The sequence below is a fragment of the Gopherus flavomarginatus genome, chromosome 7 (genome assembly GCF_025201925.1).
Source record: "Gopherus flavomarginatus isolate rGopFla2 chromosome 7, rGopFla2.mat.asm, whole genome shotgun sequence".
Classification (NCBI taxonomy): Eukaryota; Metazoa; Chordata; order Testudines; family Testudinidae; genus Gopherus; species Gopherus flavomarginatus.
Genome location: NC_066623.1, coordinates 100,503,349 through 100,528,859, shown reverse-complemented (window position 1 = coordinate 100,528,859; position 25,511 = coordinate 100,503,349). Strand labels below are relative to the sequence as shown.

At 43.4% G+C, this 25,511-nt stretch overlaps 2 long non-coding RNA genes across 2 annotated transcripts in view; both read right to left on the bottom strand.

Annotated features, from left to right (window-relative positions):
* Positions 1-818: 818 nt before the first annotated feature.
* Positions 819-5,701, bottom strand: LOC127055279 (uncharacterized). The gene is made up of 3 exons (XR_007775446.1): positions 5,455-5,701; positions 3,522-3,611; positions 819-3,021 (listed from the first exon to the last, which is right to left on the bottom strand). It is a non-coding gene; the product is annotated as an uncharacterized LOC127055279 (long non-coding RNA).
* Positions 5,702-21,131: 15,430 nt separating this feature from the next.
* LOC127055278 (uncharacterized) overlaps positions 21,132-25,511 on the bottom strand; it is a 138,526-nt gene continuing 134,146 nt past the window's right edge. Inside the window, exon 6 of the long non-coding RNA XR_007775444.1 lies at positions 21,132-21,303. This is a non-coding gene — a long non-coding RNA (uncharacterized LOC127055278). The remainder of the gene's footprint in view (positions 21,304-25,511) is intronic.

Here is a 25,511-nt window from a genome sequence, read left to right as displayed (position 1 = left end):
GACACAATGCCGTGGGGCAAGAACGCGGAACTGGCTCCAGTGCTGAATGTATCACATTCAACAGAGCAATTGAGAACTCTGTGCACAGGCCTGGCCCCTCTGGAAATCAGACCAGTTAAGTGCCTAATTTTGGAACTCGTGTTGCAAAAGTTGGTCATGTTGGGATCAATTTTCTGGACTCTCAGAGCCATTCCCAGGAGTTGCTGACTTCAGTTAGTATGGCTCTCGGAAGGCTTGCTAAGGTCCAGTAGCTTCTAGTTTATTCTTAATTTTGGAGAAAGCTGATTGATATGGTTCTTTTCACTTTTCCTCTGCTCATGCTCATGTGTGAGAATTGGTTTAAAATTAGTGATGAGAAAATCGCAAATGTTTCAAAGCTTTGGCTGGAGAAATCACCCCCAAATGTTAATGTTGAAGGGCTAATCCCAGAGCCAGTGTAATCAGAAGTTGCTGATTTTTTTTTCAGAACTAGGCTGGAAATTGGGAAAGAAAAGGACTTTTTGTTGAGATTTTCCTGTACTTCCTATTTCTGGGCTAGAAAGCTGCATGAACAGCCTTTCTCACTCTCACAATGACATCTGTTGACCCAAATGCTTACTGTAACAAAAGAGTGTAGCCACTTATTATTAGAGGGCAATCATTAGATATGATGCCATCAAATTAACTCTTATTTTGCATGTGTGTGATCTCAGGACTAAGAGTTCTCTTCCTGATACCTCTGCGATGTTACAAGAACATATTTCATAGGTGCTAACTTTAGACTTCTTCCCTGTTGAATTATTATTACTTGGATTATCAACAAAAAGTGAGGAGGGAAATTGATGAAAACTAGTTTTACTCATACATCTTAACACAAACTATGGATTATGTACAAGTAACACCAGGGCCGGCTCCAGGTTTTTTGCACCGCAAGCAAAAAAATAAAATAAAATAATAAATAAATTTAAAAAGGGGGGCTGGAGTGCCGCTGCCAAAGCAAAAAAACAAACAAAAAAGCCGGAGTGCCGCCCCTTGGAAAGTGCCGCCCCACGCACATGCTTGGAATGCTGGTGCCTTGAGCCGGCCCTGGGTAACACACAGGATTATGAACAGGGTATGTCAGCAATGTATGGGATAAAATATAAGAGAATACACACACAATACAATGTTGTTATGATACATATAATGATGTTAGAGGTGTTTTCTTTGTTTTTAAGAACTATTCTATTACAATACTTATCAGTCTTAAGATTTAAGGAAAGATCTTACCAAAAGCCACTCTTCAGAGGCTCATTTCCTCCTTTGATCTCAAGAGATAACATAAACTACAAATCCCCAGTCTGGAATTCTTTTTTTTTCTTCTCCTCCACCAGTGAATCTGAGCAACCATCAACACAACTTTCAGTGTTAGATACTCAAGCCAGAGTAAACACACAACCTTCCAGTGTGGCCTCCAACTGCCAAGTTAGGGGGCAACCACATCCATCCAGTGTGGTTTCCAACCCTTGAAACCAGAGCCAGTGTAAACACACTGTCTTTCAGCTTGCCTTCCAATCCATAACTGATTCTGGATCAGAGGTGGAGACATCAAGGAAAACGATCTGTTAGAAGGTTCATCGCCAAGTTGCCATACAGACACTATTAAATTCTGTGACCCCCCTGCAGACCATTCTCATGAAATCTCAAAAATTCTTTTCTAGTTGGAACTAAGAAATGCCAAAATCCTTACAAGAAAAAATATTGTATTCCTCTAGAAGACCATAGCTTGAGTGATTGAGAACTTCACTGTAAAAATATTCTACTATTGTGTAATGAAAGGGTGCACTACAGAAATTGGGGGGTGGAGGGGACAGCTAACCTTTTTTTTTTAGCCTTTTGGGTTCCATTCAAATTCTGTGTGAAGATTCTTATTTTAACTATTTTCCGCCAAACTCCCCCCCACACATACGCGCACACAATTTCCTTAAAAATGTTATAGAAGGCACTTGGAGAAAAGCTGTGGGGTGGGGTTCAGTCACTTTTTGCTGAGATGGAAAGTACAAAATTGATAGAGAAAGGAATTATATTTTCCAGCTTTTAAAAGAGGGCAAGGGCATTGCAAACAATTGAGATTAAATAGAAAATTAAACTATAACAGAGTACTTGACAGCCTCTCTTCTGCATTGATCAGAATGTGCTGCACAAGCTAAAAGAGGGGGCACAAGGGTAATCTTTGCTCTGCTGTTTGTTTTTAATATGATCATGTTTTTGGCTCCTAACTACATCTAACTCCTGAATAAATGCTGCTTGTATCACTCAGAAACACACCTCATTATCTCATGTTAAACGTTCAGCTGCTAGAAAACCAACTGTGGTGGATAGTATGCCATGAATTTCAGAGGCATACAGGAAAGATTTAAGATCAGGCTATATTTGCAATTAATGACAATACTGTCTGCTAATCCATTATTTTGCCTCTTATCTTGTTCTTAGTCAAATATTTTGTCACTTCACCTTTACAGCAGATCTGCATTGGGGGCTACGTTTTACACAACGGGTTTAGCTATTATTGCTCTACTGTTTATCTCAAATGTGCTAATTTGTGTGTATTTGGCAAAATAGTCTAATAAAACATCTAAACAGAGATGGAGATCAATAGGCATTTTTTAAGGTTTCCTCCATGGAAAATGGAGGCTGGTTTGAAAGCCATAGTGCTTAATTTGGGGCAGAGGGGAGTTAAGTTTTAGTTCTCTGAGTCTTGTTTTCAGGAACTGAAAAGCTAGGTCCTGGTTTCAATGCATCACTCTTGAAGCATTGAACAAAATTATTCTTTGTTCTTCAGTGAAACTTATCTGCAGAGGAGCTGCATTACTTCCTGTGAAATACAGCCTTGCAGATGTGCTTTGCTAGGAGTCACTCTGCTTCTGCTTCTTTTGGTCAAGTCGTCAAGAATAGGCACTTTGTGCTGGAGTGAAAATGATGCTGCGTTGCCTGCTCCCAGCTGAGATCGAGCCCTTCTCACCAAACGGCCATGATTTTCCGCTAGTTATTCTGTTTGTTTATCTGCAGAGAAATGGAGTATCACTCACTCAAACGAAAGCCTCACCCATTCAGATCTTGGAACAACAGGCAGCAGATTCTCAAGCAAGTGCAATTTGAACTAATAATATAAATACAACAAGAAAATATGTAAGGGAACTTGTCAAGGGCTGTTGGGACTGTGAATGTGCTATGCAATAATTAAATAGTTTAGCTCAGAAAAGCCTGAGATTAGGGTTGAGGTGGAAGCTTGTCCCATTTTTAAGAAGCCAGAAAATATGACAATTAATTGCAGAAAATTAAGGCTTTAAGTAGTTAGGTTATATAAACCAGAATAGAAATTGATTTCATAGTGGTGCTTTGCATACTCAAAGAATCGCTAAGTGCTTTATGGTTTAAACACTTGTAGTACAGTAATTGTATGGTTAAATGAATCAGCTGTTATGCTCTGAACAATAGTTCACCGGGTCTTTGAAATCAGATTGGGCTAAAATTTTGCCCTCATGCATCGATGTTTCACTTACCGTCACTTTTAAGGTCATGGCCGTGTTGTGCTAGGTGCTGTACAAACAGAAGAAGTAGGCAAAAAGTTCCTCTCCCAAAGAATTAACAGTCTATGAAAATAAGCAACATACAGAGGGTGGTTGAGAAGGAGACAGTCAGCTACGTACACGTGTTCCTATACTTTATGTAATTACAAAACATTCAGTTAAATAAAACTGAATTACTCCAATTGCCAGTAAGCATTGTCCCATTTCTTCCAGAGGTTATGGCAGAAGTGGATCTAGAGGCGGAGAAGAAAGGGTAATGAGTCATCATAAATTCAGGGCAATATGTGAATGTAGAATGGGAGTGGGAGAGGTAAGGAAATGAGATGATCCAAACAGTAATTAGTTCTCTGTCCTCCTCTCTAAGTATGATCAGGACCTCTGGCAGTTCTGCATCCTGCCCTTGGTTTCACCATAGGCTGCTACTATTGAGTATGCTGTCTAATTTTCCTTCATTCTGGTTCCTTATGCCAAGGTCAGGCTCCTTGGGGAGGGGGTTCCAGATTGGTGGCCCAGCTTGTTGCGAAGGCTTCTGTTTTCTTATGTCTGTGCCTGGGTTACAGCAAGCCTACTGCCTTCTGTTCATAGTTATTATGAAAACCTCATGAACAGTGGTGGCCTGTGACATAATATGTGCCTGTCCTGTTGATGGCTTTTTATGCTGAGCATTAGTGCAGGATTAAAGAATTTTGGGGCCCTGTGCGCTATGGCAACTGGGGTGCCTCCCACACTTTCCTTAACCCTGGGGGAGAGAGAAGTCAGGTGCTGACCCTGGGAGGTGGGAGGCCCGGGGGAGGGGGTTGGAGGGTGAGTCTGTTTCTCACTCAACTCGCAGCAATGCCTGTCCTATGGGGCTGGCCTGACTCCCTGCTCCGCGAGGCCGTTGGTTCTCACCGCAGCATGCAGGCAGAGGCTTCCCACTGTTCTGCCCTGCCACCTTCCTGGCCCTGGATTGTTTTGCTACTCTATGGTTTTGGATTTGTTTCTCCTCCTCCCAGTAGTCAGGGGGCCCCACTGAAATGGAGGCCCTGTGGAAGTGCACCTTGGTTAATCTGGGCCTGCTATGCTAGGTCACAAACTAGCAGTATTTCAGACTAGTCTAAGTGGCATGCTGTTCCTAAAAATCAAGTGAGATATGTACTTCACTGATTAAGATGCCACAAATTTCTGCATTTTCTACTACATAAAATTACAATGCATGCCAGCCAGGCATTATACGTGCAACACTGACTATAGTTAAACTGCTTGTAAAAAAGTTTTGGACAAAGTTTTGTGTACACACTGGCAAGTTGTAGCTAACTTCTGTGGTCACTGTTCTCAATTTTTCAGAAATATTTTCCTTGGCCTTCAGAGGAAATCTGGCAATTTTCAGACAAAATGAATTTCCCAAACCAAAGTTATAGGGGAGCTAAAGTACGACTTCATAATAGAAGCTGATTGCAACTATTATGCAGAATTATGAAAGAAAATAATACAAAAATACAGGCAGAGGGTTGTAACCGTGCCTTTGTGGGTCACAACTCAGGATGCCAAATTCAGGACAAACTGCTGAGAAATAGGGCAGATGCACCCCAAGACTGGTGGCTAATTCCCCAAACCAACAAAAGTAAACATCTGTTTCACCACACTGGCTAACAAGAAGTCATAAAAGCAGTTTCCTTAGGCATACCAGTCCTTGTATCACCACCAAAAACACTGGATATAAAGATGAGTGGTTCTTTAAAACCAGTCTGTTCAAATAAAAGGTTCTTCTGATCCCAAAGGACCAGCCACATACCCAGGTCAATATATAACTCAGATTTCACCCCAAAATCACACTGTTGCCAGTACTTTAGTATCTAAAATCTAAAGGTTTATTCATAAAAAGAAAGGTGAGAGTTTAAATTGGTTAAAGGAATCAAATACATACAATAATTGCAAAGTTCTTGTTTCAGGCTTGTAGCAGTGATGGAATAAACTGCTGGCTTAATAAGTCTGTGGTTCCTTCCAAATCCTTGGTAGGTCCTCAGACCATCAGTTAGAATGCTCCTACTAATGTAAATTCGTAGTCCAGAGGTTTGAGCAGAAAAGAGGCAAAATGGAAGTGTTTCCAGGGCCTTTTATATCTTCTGCCATGTGGAGGGAACCCTATTGGTCTTACTGTGGAAAAGCACAATAACAAGATGGTGGTCGAAGTCACATGGGCAAATCGCATGTCCATGCATAATTTTGCTTAGTCACAGCAGAAAATCATTATCTATACCCCAGACAGTACATTTGCAAGACAGTCCATTCAATGTATATGGGTGTCACCCATTGTCAGTTAAGTGTTCCTTGAGCCACTTAATTTGAATAGTCCTTCCAAGATATGCGAGCTAACTACCTTGTGGGCATTACCCAGGAGCAAACATTTTGAAATCAAAGTATAGAGCCAATATTCATAACTTCAAATACAAATCCGATACATGCATATGGATAGCATAACCATAACCAGCAAATCAGAACCTTTTCATAGACATCTTACATGCCACATTTTGTACAAGATTTGTTGCAAATATGTAACAGCGGTTGCAACAATGATCTATATGGTCATATTTTAATCAGATAACGTCACAAGCATACAATTGTATAATATATTAAAGACTGTATCATATAATGCACAGAATAGGAGAGTTGAGGATGTGCTTTTATAACTTAGGTATCTTTTTACTTTTGTGTGATGAATTGCACAACATTAATGTTAATATTGGACTATTGTAGGTGGGACTGGTAGCCTATTATTAAGTTTGCCTGACACTTCCCATTATAAGACACTAGTTTCTTGTACTTTTAACTTTGCTAAACTTTAAGTGTTTGGCCTGAAATATTCTATGCTGGGTGTCTGCCTCAGGTTGAATTTCTTGAAAATATTCAGGAAAACAGTTCAGCTGTTTCTGAGAACAAGATCAGGGAAAACTGTAATCTTTCCCATGTACAATACTTCTGGCAACCTTTTTTGTTTGTTTGTTTTTTAAGAAGCTCTGGCTCACCCTGGAAATTTGGCAGTGGGGCGGTCTTCATGTCAGTGATGTGTCCTTTTGCTGTCCCCAGGAAAATTCAATCAAACTTGGCCGACTGATAAGCCTTTGAGAAATGGCCATTTGTGCACAATCAGCAGATCTCAATAGAGATTTTCAAGAGCTTCACAGCTAAGTTCCTAGAAGATTCCATCTGTACAGGCCATGCTCCAGTCTGGGGCTGAGCAGGACTTTCCCAGCAATTGCACCTCTGGGCTCCTGTGGGATGCGATGGGTCTGGGCACTGAAACTGAAAGCAGAGAGTCTGCCTCACTGGCACATTGATGCCCTCCTTCCTGGGCCCAGGCAGCACAGAGAAGGGAGTGAAGGACTGCAGAGGGGATGTGATGGAGTAGGGAATGTCTGTGTGGGGGATGGGAGAGCCCGGGAGGACTTTAGGTGAGAGACAGGACCTAGGCCTGTAACCTGAGCCAGGTAGGGGGGGAGGGGTGTCAGCACCTTTTGCCCGGGAAGCCAGACAAAGGAGGGACTAAGGAAGGGGCCGGCTGGAGGGGAGTTAGTTTTAGTTTCGGTTTTGGGCTGGGTGGTTGGAATTCAGGGAATCCTAAGCTGGGATCCAAACACCCTGAACCCCCAGAAGGACTTGATTGAGGGGTCCTGGTTGTGCCTACAAGCTCTGCTGTAACCTGCATTCCTGCTGTCCAATAAACCTTCTGTTTTACTGGCTGGCTGAGAGTCACTGTGAGTCCCAGGAAGAAGGGTGCAGGACCGGACTCCCCCACCCTCCGTGACAACTGGTGGCAGCGGCAGGATCTACTGCACCCTGTGGACGGCACTTCCTGCAGTAAGTGACTGGGGAGCAGTAAAACGAAGGGGGATTGACAGGGACCAGGTGGGCTGAAGAGACAGAGAGTGACGGTTTCAGGAGGCGATTAACCCCTGGGAGTGTGTGACCAGAGTAAAGGACTTTGCAGTAACAAGGTCCCCCGGGGGGATTGCAGGAGCAGTCCCGGGGCAGAGGAGTCTGCAGCTCGATCCTGGCAGAGAGGGGGTGACCTGGAAAAAGGGCTGGTGCATGAGAGGTCTCCCTGGAACCGGTGAGAAGTGGAGAGCACAGGACGTTGAGTGGCCAGCAGGAAGATGTATGCTAAGCACCTTAAGAAAGACCTGTGGAGCTGTGCAAGTAGAGGGGGCTGCGCATTGGGAGGTCCACCAAAGAACTGCTAATTGCCCAGCTGGAGGAGAAGGATTGCTTGGGTGAACCGAGCTTGGTCCCTGAGGGAAGCCGCCCAGCGGACGCAGCATGGGCCCTGGGGCCTGACATGGCTAGGAGGAGCCAGACTGCTGCTGAGGACATCCCGAGACCCTGCCCACCTATACCTAGGGGAAGGGTTAGGGGAAGCCCAGTGAATACCGAGGACACACTGACCCCGGCGGCCAGCAGGGGATCATCCCGGCAGAGCTGCCCGTCCCTGGAACGGATGCGGATGGAATATGACAGGGAGCTGAGACGGGAAGAGCTCGAGTTAAGGAGGCAAGAACTGAAGGAGCAGGCGAACCAGCATAAACATGAGGAGAAACAGTGCCAGCATGAGCTGGAGGAGAAGGAGAACCAGCATAAGCATGAGCTGGAACTGGCCCGGCTGAGAAGCAGCGGGGTCCCGGCTGCGGTGAGTGAGGGGGGACCCAAGCCTACAAAAAGCTTTGATAAGCACTTCCTGGCCCGGCGTAAGGAGGGGGAGGACATAGATACCTTCCTGACGGCCTTTGAGAATGTCTGCGAGCTGCACAGGGTTGACCCTGCAAACAGGATCCTATTTCTCACCCCCTTACTGGAGTCCACAGCCGTGGAGGTGTACAGCCAAATGAAAGGGGTGGAGCAAGGGACTATGGGCTGTTCAAACAGGCCCTGCTCCGCGAGTTTGGGCTGACTCCTGAGATGTATCGGAAAAGGTTCCAGAGTCAGCATAAAACCCGTGAGGTCACATACCTACAACTGTCCAACCGGGTGCAGGGGTAGGCCTGCAAGTGGACAGCTGGGGCCCAAACTAAAGAAGACCTGCTTGACTTATTCGTACTGGAGCACCTATATGAGCAGTGCCTGTCCGACCTGAGGCTGTGGTTGATGGACCAGAAGCCGGAGAACCCGCAGCACGCAGGCGAGCTGGCCAACCAATGTGTGGACAGTCGGGCAGGGGATAACAGGGAAGAGTCTCGAAGGAGCAGGCCTGCCTCAACGCAAAGATAGAGTCACCATGGGACCTCCCAGCGGGGGCCTATGAAGAACCCCCACCAAAGGGGAACATCCAGCGTCAGGTCCATCCAACTCCCTCAAGGGGACCCACGAAACATGGGCTGCTATCACTGTGGCCAACGAGGCCACATACGGGACCAGTGCCCCAAGCTCAGGGACAGACTGAGCAGACCCAACCCGCAGAGGGTTGACTGGGTAAAGACCCAGTCGGATGAGGGGCAACATTCCCAGGAAAGGGAGGCTGGCAGCGTACCACCTGTGAAGGAGGGAGGAGGTCCCCAGGTCAGCTCCTCTGGGTGGCTGGATGCTCCAGGCTCCGGGTTTTTGGTTTACACGGTGGGCGCAGGGCTGCCCCTCTGGAGAGAGTGCCTTGTTTCCCTGGAGGTAGATGGGAGGAAGGTCACTGGGTACTGGGACAGGGGCGCAGAGGTGACGCTGGCCCGGCCCGAGGTGGTGGCCTCAGATCAGATGGTGCCCGACACCTACCTGACCCTGATGGGCATGGGCGGGACCCTATTCAAGGTGCCCGTGGCAAGGGTATACTTGAAGTGGGGGGCCAAGGAGGGCCCCAAGGATGTGGGGGTACACCCACATTTGCCCACGGAGATGTTAATGGGAGGGGACCTCGAGGACTGGCCAAGTAATGCCCGGGGTGCCCTGGTCATGACTCGTAGTCAGAGTCGGCAAGGGGTACTGCGCCCTGACAACGGGGAAAGTACTCTGCCCGAGGCGCAGGACCCTAACCTGGTGGGGAGGGAACGCCCAGGGACATGGCTCAGAGAGGCTGCGGCCTCAGACCCAGCCAGCGAGAGAGAGCAGGTCCCCTTCCCTGTCCCAGCTGCTGAGTTCCAGGCCAAGTTGCAGAAAGATCCCTCCTTGCGGAAGCCCAGGGACCGGGCTAACCTCAGTGTGGTACAGACCATGAGGAGAGGTTGCAAGGAGAGGTTCCTGTGGGAGAAGGGGTTCCTGTACCGAGAATGGGCTCTCTCAGGGGAAGTAGAGGCATGAGGGATCAGGAGGCAGCTGGTGGTTCCCCAAAAGTTTCGCCATAAGCTACTGTACCTGGCCCATGACATCCCTCTCGCAGGGCACCAGGGAATCCGGTGCACCAGGCAGAGGCTGCTACAGAACTTTTACTGGCCTGGGGTCTTTACCCATGTCCGACAGTACTGCCAATCCTGTGACCCCTGCCAGAGGGTGGGGAAGGCCCGGGACAAGGGGAAAGCGGCTTGAGGCCTTTACCCATCATAGAAGAACCTTTCCAGAAGGTCGCCATAGACATAGTGGGACCTCTCAGCAAGACGACCCAGTCGGGGAAAAAATACATTCTGGTGGTGGTAGATTTCGCCACTCGCTACCCCGAGGCGGTGGCCTTGTCCTCTATCAAAGTGGACACCATGGCAGATGTGCTGCTGACCATTTTCAGCCGGGTGGGGTTCCCCAAGGAAGTCATAACGGACCAGGGGTCCAACTTCATGTTGGCTCTGCTCTGGTCCTTATGGCAGAAATGTGGGGTCCGGCACAACTGGGCCTCAGCGTATCACCCCCAGTCCAACGGGCTGGTGGAAAGGTTCAACGAGACGCTAAAGATGATGCTAAAAACATTTATGAACCAGCACCCGCAGGACTGGGACAAGTACTTACCTCACCTGCTGTTCACGTACAGGGAGGTACCCCAGGAATCTACTGGGTTTTCACCTTTCGAACTGTTATATGGAAGGCGGGTAAGGGGGCCCCTAGACCTGCTGAGAGACGAATGGGAGGGGAAGGCCACTCCCGATGGAGAGTCGGTGGTGGAGTATGTCCTGACCTTCCGGGAAAGACTTGCCGAGCTCATGGGCCTGGCCAGGGAGAACCTGGCCCGAGCCCAGAGGAAGCAGAAGGTCTGGTATGAATTCCAACCACCCAGCCCAAAACCGAAACTAAAACTAACTCCCCTCCAGCCGGTCCCTTCCTTAGCCCCTCCTTTGTCTGGCTTCCCGGGCAAAAGGTGCTGACACCCCTCCCCCTGCACCTGGCTCAGGTTACAGGCCTAGGTCCTGTCCCTCACCTAAAGTCTTCCCTGGCTCTCCCATCCCCCACACAGACAGTCCCTACTCCATCACATCTCTCCCCCCTTTGAGACTGAACTGAGCAGGATCACTCTGCCCAGTGACCTGGGGAAGTTCAGGGCCCCCTCTCCGGGACAAGGCATCTGCTATCAGGTTGGCACTTCCCTTCACATGGACCAAGTCCATGTCATAGTCCTGCAGGAGCAGGCTCCACCTCAGGAGCTTGGCGTTGGCTCCTTTCATCTGGTGCAGCCAGGTCAGGGGAGAGTGGTCGGTGTACACGGTGAAGTGTCGCCCAAACAGATATGGCTCCAGTTTCTTAAGGGCCCACACCACGGCCAAGCATTCCTTCTCGATGGCTGCGTAGTTCTGCTCCCGGGGTAGCAACTTCTTGCTCAGGTACACGATGGGGTGGCTCTCACTCTTTTCATCCTCCTGCATTAACACTGCCCCCAGTCCTGTGTCTGAGGCAGGGGCAGGTTGACTGGAATGGGGCAGAAGGAATCATGCTTGTGGGGAATCTTCTGCTCACTGGAGCACACTCCTTTTCAGAGCAGGGAATGGAACCAAAGATTCCTGAGTCGCTCCATTCCTTTGCTATCAGCAGACATCTGAGACCCACTGGCAAATTGTCTCATCCTCCCATTGTGCTGGTCCACATAGAAGATGACAACCTACTATGCTATCAGTTAGGATTGGCTTAAGAAGCAGAGGTCTGTGAGGAAAATCTAAAAGTTCCAACTCTGCTCATGACCCATGTGGTTGTCAATGTGATGCCACATGATGGAATTCCTGCTTTTTCACTTTATTTTAATTTTTAATTAGGTTTGCTGGAAATTTTACACCAATGTATGGTCAAAGACTATTCAAGCCTTTTAAACTCCCTGGTGCATAACACTTTGCTCTGTTCTTTAATATTACACTGTTCTAGGCATCTTTTCCAAAAACAGACTCTTGGCACATGTTTGTGTTGTGTGACATTTTTGATAAGTATTGTCTGGGATAATCCACCATGGAATAATCTTTTGGATTATCCATTGAAGCCCTGGTCTTCCAGAACAAACATAAATGTGCTCCAAATAATGCTGTTCCCCTTTAGGAAGACAATCAGTACACTGTCAGGTAAAGTAATTGCAAGAAGGAACCTATTCTATGTTTTTAAGCCAAAATGAAGCACTCTGATCAAAATGAGCTCAGTATCGACTGACCCTGTGTGCTTCAAAAGTGCTCATCTGCATTTATGAAAGGATAAAATGAGGAACAGGGGAACTCGTTTTGCCTAATTTGCAATCTTCTCAAATATTGGGGGTCTGAAAGTTCAACTCAAATGTTACAGGGCTTATGTTTTACATAGGTGCAACTAATGAGAGAGAATCAGAGAGGAGAGCAAAATTCTAATGAAACAATGCATTCTGTCTCTGTGTGTGCACACAAATATATATAATGTGCATGCCATAGAGTGAACACCTATTTCTGCCAGGGTAGCTTTTGGAAATTGTTTTTCTGTTTTTAGTACTTTAGCACAGACTTCCCAGTCACTGTACCAATGTGCATCGTGTTGGAAAAATAGTGGATTAATAGCAGGGAGAGGCTTATGAACTTTAACTAATTTTGTGAACGTAAAATTTAATTCATAGGATCACAATACCTCAGTGAGGTTTACTCATCCATATTTTGGCTCACACACTTTTGTTCCCCCTTCTAAGAGCGAGAATCTGCCCCTGTATATGTGGATTATTTGTGGGGTATCGGGATGCTAGTGCAGGGGTCGGCAACCTTTCAGAAGTGCTGTGTCGAGTCTTCATTTATTCACTCTAATTTAAGGTTTTGCTTGCCGGTAATACATTTTAATGTTTTTTAGAAGGTCTCTCTCTACAAGTCTATACATTATATAACAAACTAGTGTTGTATTGTAAAATAAACAAGGTTTTCAAAATGTTTAAGAAGCTTCATTTAAAATTAAATTAAAATGTTGATCTTACACCGCCGGCCCGCTCAGCCCACTGCTGGTCTAGGGTTCTGTTCACCTAGGCTGGCAGTGGGCTGAGTGGGGCCTGCGGCCGGGACCCCAGCTGGGAAGGGTTTGGCAGCCAGAACCCCAGACCGGCAGCAGGCTGTGCGGGGCTGGCAGCCGGGACCCCAGACCAGCAGTGGGCTGAGCGGCTCATCCTCCTGCCAGCCCACAGCATAGGCCCATCTGACAAACTGAAATGGAAGACTCCAATCAAGCCATTCTGTGTAGGTTTGAAATGTCACCCAGTTTATTTTACCCAGCTATTGTCCTATCATACTGCCCTGAAGGTAAGCTATCATATATTGTCTGCTAACTGTTGGTACTGGTAGGTGGCTTACACTGAAGAAATAGGCAATAGATTTATGAGGCCACAGGTGGCCTCTCTAGGCAATCTGGTATTTGAACTGAATTGAGTTAGTTAACAGCACAGGCTTCAAGAAGTATTGAGCCACACAAAGCAATTGTTTGAGAGGTCTTGCAGAAAACACTACTATTGTGCCTCAGATCAACAAAACACTACACAAATATAGAGTACAGCACTTTCCCTGCCTGGATTAACTTGGCGAGACACAGGACCACAGTTCTAGTAAGAGAGAATAAAGAATCTTGCTGCGGAACAGAAGGAAGAAAGCAATCTGTAACTCTTCATAGCAGTGCTTTCCAACCTTTATAGCCTGAGAGATGAACATATTATTTCTAAAATGTCAAGGAGTCGCAACCAGCTCTTGGGGGCAGATGTTGTGCCCTGATTTGCTTCCTTTGTGCTGCTCAAGGGGAGCAGAAACCATACACAACCCCTGCTTGGAATTCCCCTGGTCCAGGGAAGACCCAAGTGAAAATAGAACTAGCAAAGCTGGCTCTTACACCTCCCTCCATGAAGCCCTTGGCATGGGCGGTGTTTCAGTGGTTGGGAGGGGAGTGGTGCTCAAACTGTCCCTAGCTAGTGTATAGTCCCTTGGCACCATAAGCAGCTGTCACCAGCTGGAGCTCTGCTTTTCCTCCAGCTCAGACTCAGGGAGGTGAAACTGGTTCTTGGTCATGAGCTTTTCCTCCTTTTTTTGATGTCTGGAGGAGAGGACCCACCCTTTGCAAGGCACTGACCCAGACTTAGTCAGAGCCAGCCAAGCTTCTGTCCAGCTGTCCTTGGGGCTTCCGCAGCCCAATGGGCAAACCCCCAGCCTGCTCCCTATAGTGAAGGGAGCCAACTCAAACACTTCCTTTTTAAAAGTTGTCAGGTGCAACTCAGGGAACGCACTTTACATTCGTAATGCCAGGCCCCGTCTCTTCTCAGTACAATCACCTTTGAACGCCACAGTGTAGAACCTCAAGAGCCACACATCAACAGCTCTGTGCCACTCGAAAGCTTGTCTCTGTCACCAAGAGAAGTTGGTCCAATAAAAGATATTACCTCACTCACTTTGTCTCTCTAATATCCTAGGACCAACACAACTACAACAACACTGAAAACCCCTATTTATAGCATTCATCTTCACTAGACTATTCCGATACCGAGTGAGGAAATAGTATGTACATGCCACAGAAGTGGAAATGTAACCCTCTATAGTCTAAGAACAAGCTTGTGGTTTACCAGAATATTTCTGTTTCATTCTGAGGTTTTCAGCTAACAAGAGAAATTTACCCAGTCCATTTATTGACATTAAAATAAGGGTGATAGTCAACACATAAATCCAGTACTACTTTACTTTGTTCTTTAAAAGACTTTCTCAGGAGTGTTTGTGGACTCTGCTTATGTTTTTGCTTGAAGCGTCAAACCAGCCTGCTGTTAACCTAGTATCCATTCCAGCCATGCTTACAGCACAGGCTTCAAAGCCAATCAAAAATGGTTTCAGGACCTGTTCAGCACACAGAATATCCAATTTCAGCCATGGAAGCAAGTCCACTTTACAGATACTCCACACTGTGTGTCTAGAAAGATAAAACATAGGACTAAATTCATTCCAGGATTTACCCTGTCTTCTGCCGGCACACAGCCTTGGAGAAAATCTACTGAAGGACAAAATTTCAGTGGCGTAAAGTGGTCACAATCACCCTTGCACGAAAGGGCCTGTAATAGTATGTTTACACAGCAAATTAAAACCCACGGCTGCCCTGTGACAGCCGGCTGGGGATCACGGGGCTCGGGCCGCAAGGCTGTTTTATTGCTGGGTAAACTTCTGGGCTCGGGCTGGAGCTCAAGCTCTCAGACCCTCCAGAGCCCAGGCTCTAGCCCAAATGTGGAAGTCTACCCAACAGCATAACAGCCCCCATCTGAGCCCCACGAGCCCAAGTTGGCTGGCATGAGCCAGCCGTGGACTTTTCTTTGCTATGTACTAGTGGTCTCCAATCTTTTTCATCTGGCAGGTGCCAGACGACAAGCCACGGAGGACTCTGGCAGCGGACGAGCATTCGCCGAAGTGCTGCCGACAAGCAGCGTCATCCATAGGCATTGCCACCAAAATGCTGCTGAATTTCTGTGGCATTTCAGCAGATGCTCATCTGCCTGCCAGTACACGGGCGCATGGCACCCGCAGGCACCGTGTTGGGGACCCCTTCTGTGTAGTCATAGCCTTAGACGTCAGGCCAGCTTAAAAAGTGGGCAGCACTGTCCAGGATGGGGTTATAATCAAGGTGACTGGAGAATCATGGATTAGCACCTCCTTTCAGCAGCACCCATTGGGAGAGCTCCAGAGACGTTCCAGTGGGAGTTAAGGGTACAACCCATCTCAGCAAAAACCCTGTGGGAGAATAGGGATGGAAAAACCACCTAACCTCTGTCATGGTGGATTCCTACACTGGAAAGAGGCTTACTTAGCACCAGCACATGTAATTTATATCTCCCTTCACTAGTTTTTCTGAATCTGTTCCATGGTCTTTTGACTAAGGAAGATCTATGCTTTTAAACATCTGTGTGTTCCAGTTGTAACACTGTTCATTATTCCATGCAAAGGCAAGTGTTAGTGTATCATTACAGGGCTGAAATCAATTTCTCAGAATTCAGGAAATACAGACTTGAGGTGGAAAGCCTAACTATAACTCTGTCTCCTTGAGCTTATGTTCTAATGCATGGTGTCTTGTGATATTACTATAAATGGTCAATTAATACAAGATCTAATATCTGCAAACTGGAATATCTTGAACAACTTTCCATGTGGTATAGTAAGTTATAGCACATCAAGTTTACATCTTGGTTTGATTTTTAGTTTTAGCCAAGTTTGAAGAAAATTGATTTTAGTAGTTCTAAAGTTATAAAATAATTTATAAACTTGGCAAGTTGAAAATTTTTCCTTTTTATTTACTTTTTTAAAAATCAACTCGAACCTATGAAGACTTGCAGATATTTTCCACTAAAAAATATAAATAACTTCCAGGTTGGGACTAAGCATGGAAAATTTCCGCTCCAAAGGAATTTTTTGCTTAATAACTTTGACAATCTGAAAAGAGATTTACAGTGAACCTGCTTCAAAAGTGGAGAGTGCTCTGCAGTTAAAATAGCTTAGACTATCATAGTCCCCACTGAAGTCAGTGGAGTCATGCCAGCAGAGAATTTGGCCCTATCTTCTAGGATCCTTTGAATACACTGTGCTCAGAGACTGACTTTCAAAGATGTGTTTTTCCTTGAATTCCACTGGTGTGGTTTAAACAAGAGGTTTGATGTTCTATGCATATATCCTGGGGTCAGCCATGCATTATCTTGCTGTATAATGTTCAATAATCCAGAGCCACTTAAATGGATTATCCCAGACTTGCTTACAAAATTTACATGCAGCTCAATCCCTTTCAAAGCACGTGGGTATGTGAATCCTTGTCTAAGTATTTACCTATGCTGCTCAGCACATTGGCTGCCATTCAGATGGTATCATCGAGGATGAGGTCAACATTCCCTTTGGAGATGCAGCAAAAGAAATAGAAAAGCATTTAATAGACAACTGAGCTGGCAAACAGGAGCAATTGCTAACATTAGAGAATTGGTTTCTAAAATCAAAACAAAAATGGATTTACTTCCACTCTGCTCAAGAATTGCAAGTGAACATAGGCAACTAAGTTCGTCAGTCTTCATATTTGTCTCACGGCACTGTGGGCACTGTAAATCCATAATGATTAATTGTATTTGTTGTTTTGATTATATTTTATCTGCTTTTGGAGCATCGCTCTTTGAAAGAAGTTGATGTTGGTTGCTACATCTGTCTTAGATACTAAGTGGTTTTCAAGAATAGCCCTAAGCAGAGAGCCTTACAGAAGTCTCAGATTAGGGAGGAGGAGTTGCAGCATTCTGTTCATCTATAGATGGTAAAAGGCATCATGAGCTAGTACTGTTGCTTGAGAATCCAAAGCACTGATGGGTCCAACAGGAGACACAGCCTGTGAACTATTGTTGATGAAAGGCATTGGGCTGCTCCTCCAAATGCTTCCCCTGGCCAACCATCATTATGTCTTCCTTCCCAGCCACTTGTGACCAACTCTTACCTCAGCCAGAAACTGAGATAATAGTGAACATCTAAAATATGGGGCCAGTGGAGGGACAGAGATGAGTGTCATGGGCCTACTGATGACACAGCAATCTCTCCATCCCCCAATGGCCTTTCCTACACACTGAAAAGGAGAGGTGACAAGCTGAGCAGTGGGAGCCACCCAGTGACACCCCAAAGTGACAACAAGCAATTGCCCAACTATACCAACTAAAACACGGAGGAAGGACACTGTGTTAGAGACTGTGTCTTGAGCAAAGGCCTAGCCAGTGACTTGCCTGTGCAAGGGGAATGTTAATGATCTACATATTAATGCCCATAATTTATTTCCTTAATTTCTTTCAACTTGGTTTTCATAATAAACCTATTACCTTATGAAAATAGTACCAGTCAATCAAATGGTTAGACTGCTAACTTGTCAAAGTTAGGACAATATTCAAGCCATTCACAAACCAGCTTTGCATTGTATGGACTGTGCAGTCGGATAATAAAACTGTACTCTTATGAATGAGGTGATTTCCAATTGGCTGACACATGAAACAAGTTCATCCTATATATGCCAATTTATTGAGATGTCCAATAATAGTAAAGAGAGCAACTGTTCCACAGCTCTGCAGTGTTCATCGGACACAATGACAGTAGCCACATCATTAATCACACAGTATATTAGAAATAAAGTCACTGGAATGGAATGGTGTCAAAGGATAAATGTCTCCCACTTTGAAAATAAACTTCTCAGTTTCACCTCCAATGTTTTTTGATTCCAGTAAATCCTTTGGTTTCACCTGGCATTTATGTACTAGTAGGAGACCAATATCCTATGACAAGGGCTTATTCCACAGACAGCTATGTCTTTAGCATACTCTTAAATCTACATAATTACTATGCCAAGACCGCTTCTTTTCCTTAGAGGTTAAATATAAATTACATCCTGAAACAGTGTAACTAGGTGTAATTAGCCTTGTTTAGGCACTCTCACTTTAAATTATATATACAAATCTATGATGCTTTTCAAGGCATTTAACCTTAAACTGGTTTACTTGTACGTTCATCTTGTCACCTTTAACTTTATTCCCAAATAACATTCTAAAGATATTCGATTAATTTATTCAGTTATACACTCTCGCCTTAGAGGTTATCATGCTTAACAAAACATGTTTTAAAATAATAAACTCCATTAAGATTGTAATTAAATTTACGGGCAGTCTTTTTCTACAACTTTAAGAAAAGATGTCTGATCCTTTTTTTTTTTTCCCTTTTCCTTTCCTTTCCTTTTTTTTTTTTAATTTTTTTTTTAAGTCTTGTTCCATAAGGATTATAGCTCCCCCGCTGTTTGGAAAAGATAATTTCACTTGTAGCACTAATAACTTGAACAGGGAGAAGGCTGGCTCAGTGAATGGAATGCACTTCACTGCACATCTTGGCTTAGTTAGAAATCGGAAACAGATGGTCCTTGCGGCTGGCTTCCCACTCAGGCCTGCTCAGTGCCAGCCTGTGGTCGTTGGCTGGTTGCTGCTGGCACTGTGTGACTTGAACATAGTAGGACAGTGGCAAAAGAAATCAAATCTTTTTCATTGAGCAGCAAACTGTAATGAAATTTGACAGATCTGACATTCTATACCCGACATCTAGTTAGAATATATTAACCTTTTAGTTTTCTTAAGCTCTTCTCATACAAGTTATGAATCTCCTTATGAGAGTTATGCAGTGGATTGAATCCTTTGCTAGGGTTACAGAAGAGAAGCAGAAGTCTTTTGGATGTCCTCTAACATCACAAGCAAAATAAATATTTCACAAGACAAATGAAATACGGGGCTTGTAATTCCTCCCCAAAGAATTACAACACAAAAATATAGGTTTGTAGATTTTTATGGTATTTCATGTTAGGAGGAAAAAATCCATAGAAAGGTGAGAGTAAAACTAGTGTGAGTATTTGGAATATTCTCTGTTTTCATTACCTAAATACTGTGTTTTTAGCCTGGTATAACTTTGTTTGCATGTTGGGGAAAATGTCTTAATTTTTTACGCTTTTATATTTTCTATCTTTCCTCCTACATCAAGTAGTCCCATTGACCGTAGTGAGGCTACTCACAATAGAAAGCATCATGCCTGATAGTACGTGTTTGCAGGATTGGATCCTATGACATTGTAATTAGCACTTTTCCAGTAATTTAATTGGCTGTGATTTGAGCCCTGATTCAGCAAAACACTAAAGCAAGTGCTACAATGGGACTTATAACATGTTCTTAACTTCAAGTATGTGCTTAAGTGCTTTGCTGAATTGGGGCCTTAGAATTACAGAAGATGTTCAATTATGTCAGCATGAACAATAAATCTGCTTACACTTCTTAATGCATGGGGGGGGATTTTATTTTAATGTATTAAAATGTTGAAACAATGTTTTCCCTCCCTTTTCTCTCTCTCCTCCTACTTGATACTGATGTGAAGTCATAGTGCTGCATCTCTGACATCAATCTGGTCTCCATAATAACAGATTATGTCAGAAACAGAGGATTATGACTCCACTTGAGGATTTGGCAGGAGGAAAATCTGGGTGACAGGATGATAATGAGTGCTGATGAAGAGGAAGAATTACAGCTAACCAGTCGTATGCACTGAGTAAAATTACAGGTAAAGGATCAGACGCTCAGAGTAAAAAGAGATCCGTCAGTATCTGGGGAAGAATCCTCTCCCTCATCCCTGGGAGAGGGTACAAATGAGCTGCCCTTAGGCAGTTTTACAGCATCCTGAAGTCTCCGGCAGGGTCTTCAACTGTTGCACTCATTTTGGCCAGTGGATCCATGTAGTTGCAGAAACGGTGGCCCCATGCTGCATCACTCCATGTTTATGCCTTTAGCTACAGCAGAGCCTGTTGACTGAAGCCAGGATCGTAGGATTTCCAAAAGCTAGAACATACACTTGTTGTCAGCAACTTTGCATGAGTTCAGAGGTTGTCCAAAAATCAACTAATTGTCATTGTTAAAGATTAAGAAATCCTTTTCATAGCACATCTAACTTAAGATGATGCTGGGAAAATAGTTCCAAAATTAGGAGCAGATTTAAAATGATGCTATTGCACTGTGTTAAGAATTAAAGCTTCCAACTAATTGCAGCTAAAGAGATATGAGAAAATAAAGAAAGGGTTAATGGGCAATAGAGATCGTATAAAATAAGTAGATAATCTAGTATATACATTGAAGTAAGTATCTATTACTGGGAGCTGCATGCATCTGGAATGATACTACCTAGCTGCTTTTACCAGTGGGGATATTAGAAACCAATGTTGGGAGAAACTGCTCAATGTAGCAAAATTTCTAATGTTCTCATGCAGTCAATTTCCAATAGGATATATACCAGCTTGAGATATTCATCTAAATCAATGTACTTTGCTAGCCTGTTTTAGCATTCTTTCCTGTTTTTGTGCTCTTGATAGTAGGGAGAACTTCATCAGAATGCACTGGAGAGTGTAGAAGATACACGGGAAATACTCATGCTGTTTGTGCTATGGCAGGTACCTCTGCTCAACAATTAAGCAAATTATCTTTGGGTAGTTGGTTACATCTCCAGTAGGAAGCCAGAAAGTGGCTGGCAAGTACCCCAATCCATTGCTTGAGGCCTAAAGTTATTAGAAAACAAATCAGTAGTTCTATAGCCCACAGATACAAACATCTAGTCAATTGCTACCGTGAAATATCAGTCATGAATCACCAGCACCTTTATTTTGCCACTGTGCCCCTACAAATGTATGTACAGCACTTAGTTTTTCTCCCTGCAGAACAAATCTAGGTTAGTAACAAACCTCTTTGTGGTTTATTGTTGTTCTGAAGGCATCATTTTGTCCTTATACCATTCACATACAGCATTATGCAGAATGTTATTGACAAGAGTTAAATTCAAAACATGTAGCCATTTTCTTCTGTGTGGCTTTTTTTCTGATTGAAGGGAAACTATTTAGATGTTGGTTTCCAAAACAGCATCTGCCAGCAATCAAAGGGAAAAATGGCATAAAACAAATGCAATTGTTTGGAGTAACATTTCCTGGATCATGTTAAATGCTTGATTTGCTCCCCATTATGCTCACCAAATAATTTTATTTTCCACAATAATTGCAATATTTAACATGTATTTAATCTTGTTTTAATATTAACAGCCCACTTACAAAAGGAGTAATTGCTCTAGGTTAGTAGATCCACCACTGCCATCCTCATTTTTTTTTAAAAATAGCGAAGTTAACTGCACTTAATTGTTTGGGATTTAAAACTCTACTATCCAACAACAATTATCATGTCTTTCAAAACTACTGTACCGTCAGGAAGAAAATGATTTCATGCTTCTGTCATTCATAAACTGAAATCTGTATCCTTTTTTTTTAAATTACTGTTTATTTGATGTATTTCTATTTAATGTTTTAAGTAAAAATCTTTTTTAGGCCTTGGAAGACCGAAGCAGTGGTTACTGTAGGAATATGGGCAAACATTGTCAGCTGATGTAGAACCACATCAGGACACACAAAATGACATAGGCAGGAATATAAATTTTGTCAGAATTTTTTAATGAAAAGACACAAAGCAAGTCTGGCTTTGTAATAATAAATTAGTAATAAGAAGGGTGGGTAGGTTGTTGGATTTGAGAGGTGTAGAAGAGAAGGCAGAATGAAATTGAATCTGACATTGGTTCAGAGGTTGACAGTTGTTTAATCGTTTTATTTTATATTTTGCATGATTATTTTGAGAGAATGCTTCCACTAAGCAATGAGGAGTAGCATTAACAAAGCTGAAGTAACACAACACAATAAATGTTTTGGCTGGCCAGTGCAGGGACAGTTCCTGGCAGAGTGTCCATTTTCTTCCTGGACTCTGACTACAACTTAACACTTCCCATGCTAGTTAGACCTTTTCCTGTAAATAGAGTTGATACTGTACCTGCAGTCCGGACTGGTGAAGCACATTGGGATGCTGTACAGATAACATATTTATATATTTTTAATTCTGTCCAAACATATTGTTAAGGTTGGCATCAGGAAGAGGGAAAATAAAGAATAGTCCTTGTTGTTGTAATAGAGCAGTTCAGGGTTACCTTAAATCATTTGTCATCTCTCAAATCACAAAAATCTCAAGGTAGAGTTCAAACTGAATGAAAGAAATTCTATTCCATAGTGAATAACTATTTTGTAAACTATATAATCTGGACATGTAATTTGCTATAGCCAAATAGTTAAATCATCATTATAGCATGCAGAATAATCTGAAAAATTATGTGCCCGCAAACTCTTTCATTTTGATCTAAACTAAAATGGATATTGTTTAATCTAGATTGGAGATTCTTAATACATTTTTCCCCTTGTGTCTGAATAGTGAAAAGACTTGTACAGCTGTCTTTGAATGACTTTATCACTTATAGTTTAACAGAGGTTCGAAATAGCACTGGCAATCGTCTGCAAGTTCACAAAGTCACTCTTGGAACACTTTAGGGAAACACTACTATACAGATTGCAGTGCCCTATTATTATATGATGGTGGTTATATATTGTACGTCTGTCTCCTGATATTATAAAATGGTCTGATTTAAATGTAAACCATTCAGTGCCTGTTTAATATTCTATCATCATAAAGTGAAAATTTATTTCCTGGTTTCACAATGCACTGAGATAATTTACCTCCTCCAGATCTCAATTCTATGATTATCTTTTATTTTCCAAGAAAGGAGGATATTGTTTATTGTCAGCATTTCATAACTTTTCAAAACTGTTGTTTTGTGATGTCCTTTTTCCATGTTAGGATATTGTTTCCTAGAGTAAAAGTTGTGTGTTAATGAGAACACTGATGCATAGAGAAGTTTTGCAGTAGAGAGAAACAAACATACATGACTGCTATGGTTGTTACCAAACGATATTATAAAATGTTACATTAAAACCAGTTTAAAGAATGAAAGCTGGAAAAACTGTATTGAAAAAATAATTGTTTGATTAGCTCTTGGGTAGTCCTTTAGCCATCTGATCTACATATGGAAAGTCATTCATTTAAACAACATTCTCTAGTATCTGAAAATAAGGATGGAGCCAAATCATTCCCTTTTTTAAAAAACAATGAAAGACCGTATTTGATTCCTTTGGAATGCTCTATCAATCACTGGAGGTAAATATACTTAGGCAGCCTATACATTTGTTTTGCTTTTTGTTACTAAAATGATTATGTCCATAACTATTTAAAAAATCAGCAAGAAAAAAGAAATTGAAAACATTCAGTAGGTTGTTCCCTCACTTCCCCCTCCCAGTCATGTTCATGGGAAAAGTAGCTGCGATAAACAGATACTGAATGAGACTGAAACTCTTTTAAAAAAAAAAAAGCCAAAACATTGCATGATAGTCTCTAAGCAGTTCCATCTGTCAAGCAGAAATTTTAGGCTAATAGCCTGTGGCGATCTCCCTCCACAGTCCACTACCTGCCTTTGTCCTATTAAATCTCTTTATTCTTCTTAAAAAGGAGAAGGGGGGAGAAAAAAGGGAAAACCTTGTAGAACAAAATTATGAGTGATGAAACCCTAATTTTGACCGCCTCTCTTTGATGTTGAGCAGTGGGTTCTTATTTTAAAAAAAGAGGGGGAGGGAGAAAGCGGAGAGGACAGTGCTAGGAGCAGATGACTTTTCATCTCTACTTCACCTTGCCACTGGGTCTGTGAGAGATTGGTTCATTGTCAAGGAGATTTTTTTTTTACCCATGATTCCATATGGTATGGACCGGGCTACATGTTGCCCAACATGCCAGTGCAAATGTTTTCTCAATTAGGTGTCTTATCTCCCGTGAGTTAGCATCAGATGAAGCTTGCTGACAGCATAATGGCAGGGAAAACCTCCGACGGCTCCATCAAATGGCAGCTCTGCTACGACATCTCGGCCAGAACTTGGTGGATGGTGAGTTGGCAGCAGGGCTGCTTTTTTTTTTTTCCTCCCTTTTCTGCTTTCCCTTCCTCTTTGACAAAATGTCCCAGACCTCACATTTATCAAATTAACGTTTGATTTTTTTCACACTCTTCCGTGGAGCAGCCTCACTCTTGTCCCACTTGTATGCTTTCCTTTCTGTAACAAGAGACCGTTAATGTGAACTACAGTTTCCACAGGGAAGCTTATTCAATTCTCTTTTTAAAAGTACATGGAGAAGTAGTTTGAAAAAGCCTGATGCAGAGTAACTTGTCTCAGGCAGCTCCCTCAGGCTTTCAGCTTTGTTTTACTTTTATCTGCTGCTTTTCAAATACGGCATGTATGTGTATGTGTATTTTTGCCATGCAATATTTTCTGTAGAGGGGAGGGGGAAAGTTCAATACATTACAGAACAACCCGATTACAGTAGAACTCTGGGATGGTACATTTATGTCACAGTGTAAAATCATCACGTGTGAGAGAAGTGTGTTTTGCAAAGCGTTGCCTTTCATCTGAGACCCCAATCTAACTTTTTCCTCCGTTTGTTTACGTTAGAACAGGTTACCATTCTGTTATGATCCCGAGCCATGTGTTACAGATCCCACATAATCTGGCTCGAGCTGCATTTGGGCACAATTAAAGTTTTAATAAAGTTCCAGTGAACTCCGCAGAATAAGTTAACTAGCATGTCATGGTCAGTCGGGCCAGACAACCTTTGACATCTTGAATCTATAAGAGGTATAGTGAGTTAGGAGGATGCACAATAGTCCATTGTAGCAGAAGATGCAAGTCCTGTTGTGATGAAGAGAGTCCTCAAATCATTACTGCCCTCGTTAGCGTGTTGTCCGTTAGGGATTAATTCATTAGCAGTGCATTTTTAGTTTTCTGTAATTATTATTCTTGAGGCAAGCGTGAATTCTTCCAGTGAGAGAAAAAGTTCGCTGCCAGGACAATGAATGTATTATCCGTTCCTAACTGGACCGTGAACCTCAGCTCATTTCACATAGATATCAGTTAAAAAAGGACTGGCGAGTGGAATTACAAAACAAGGCATGATCAGTTTCATTGTATGATACGCTGAAACAAGGAGGGGGTTTTCCCTCCCCCTCACCTCCCTGTACCACTTTTGATATCATTTGGAAAGTTTAAGACCTCTGAGGACTTGAAAGACTTTTAAAAGTGAGATACGGAAGGTTTTTATTCTGCTCCTTGGTGGTGGCCATTGTGTGTATCATGTGGCTTGTGTTTAAAGGTGTTTGGGCTTTTGGG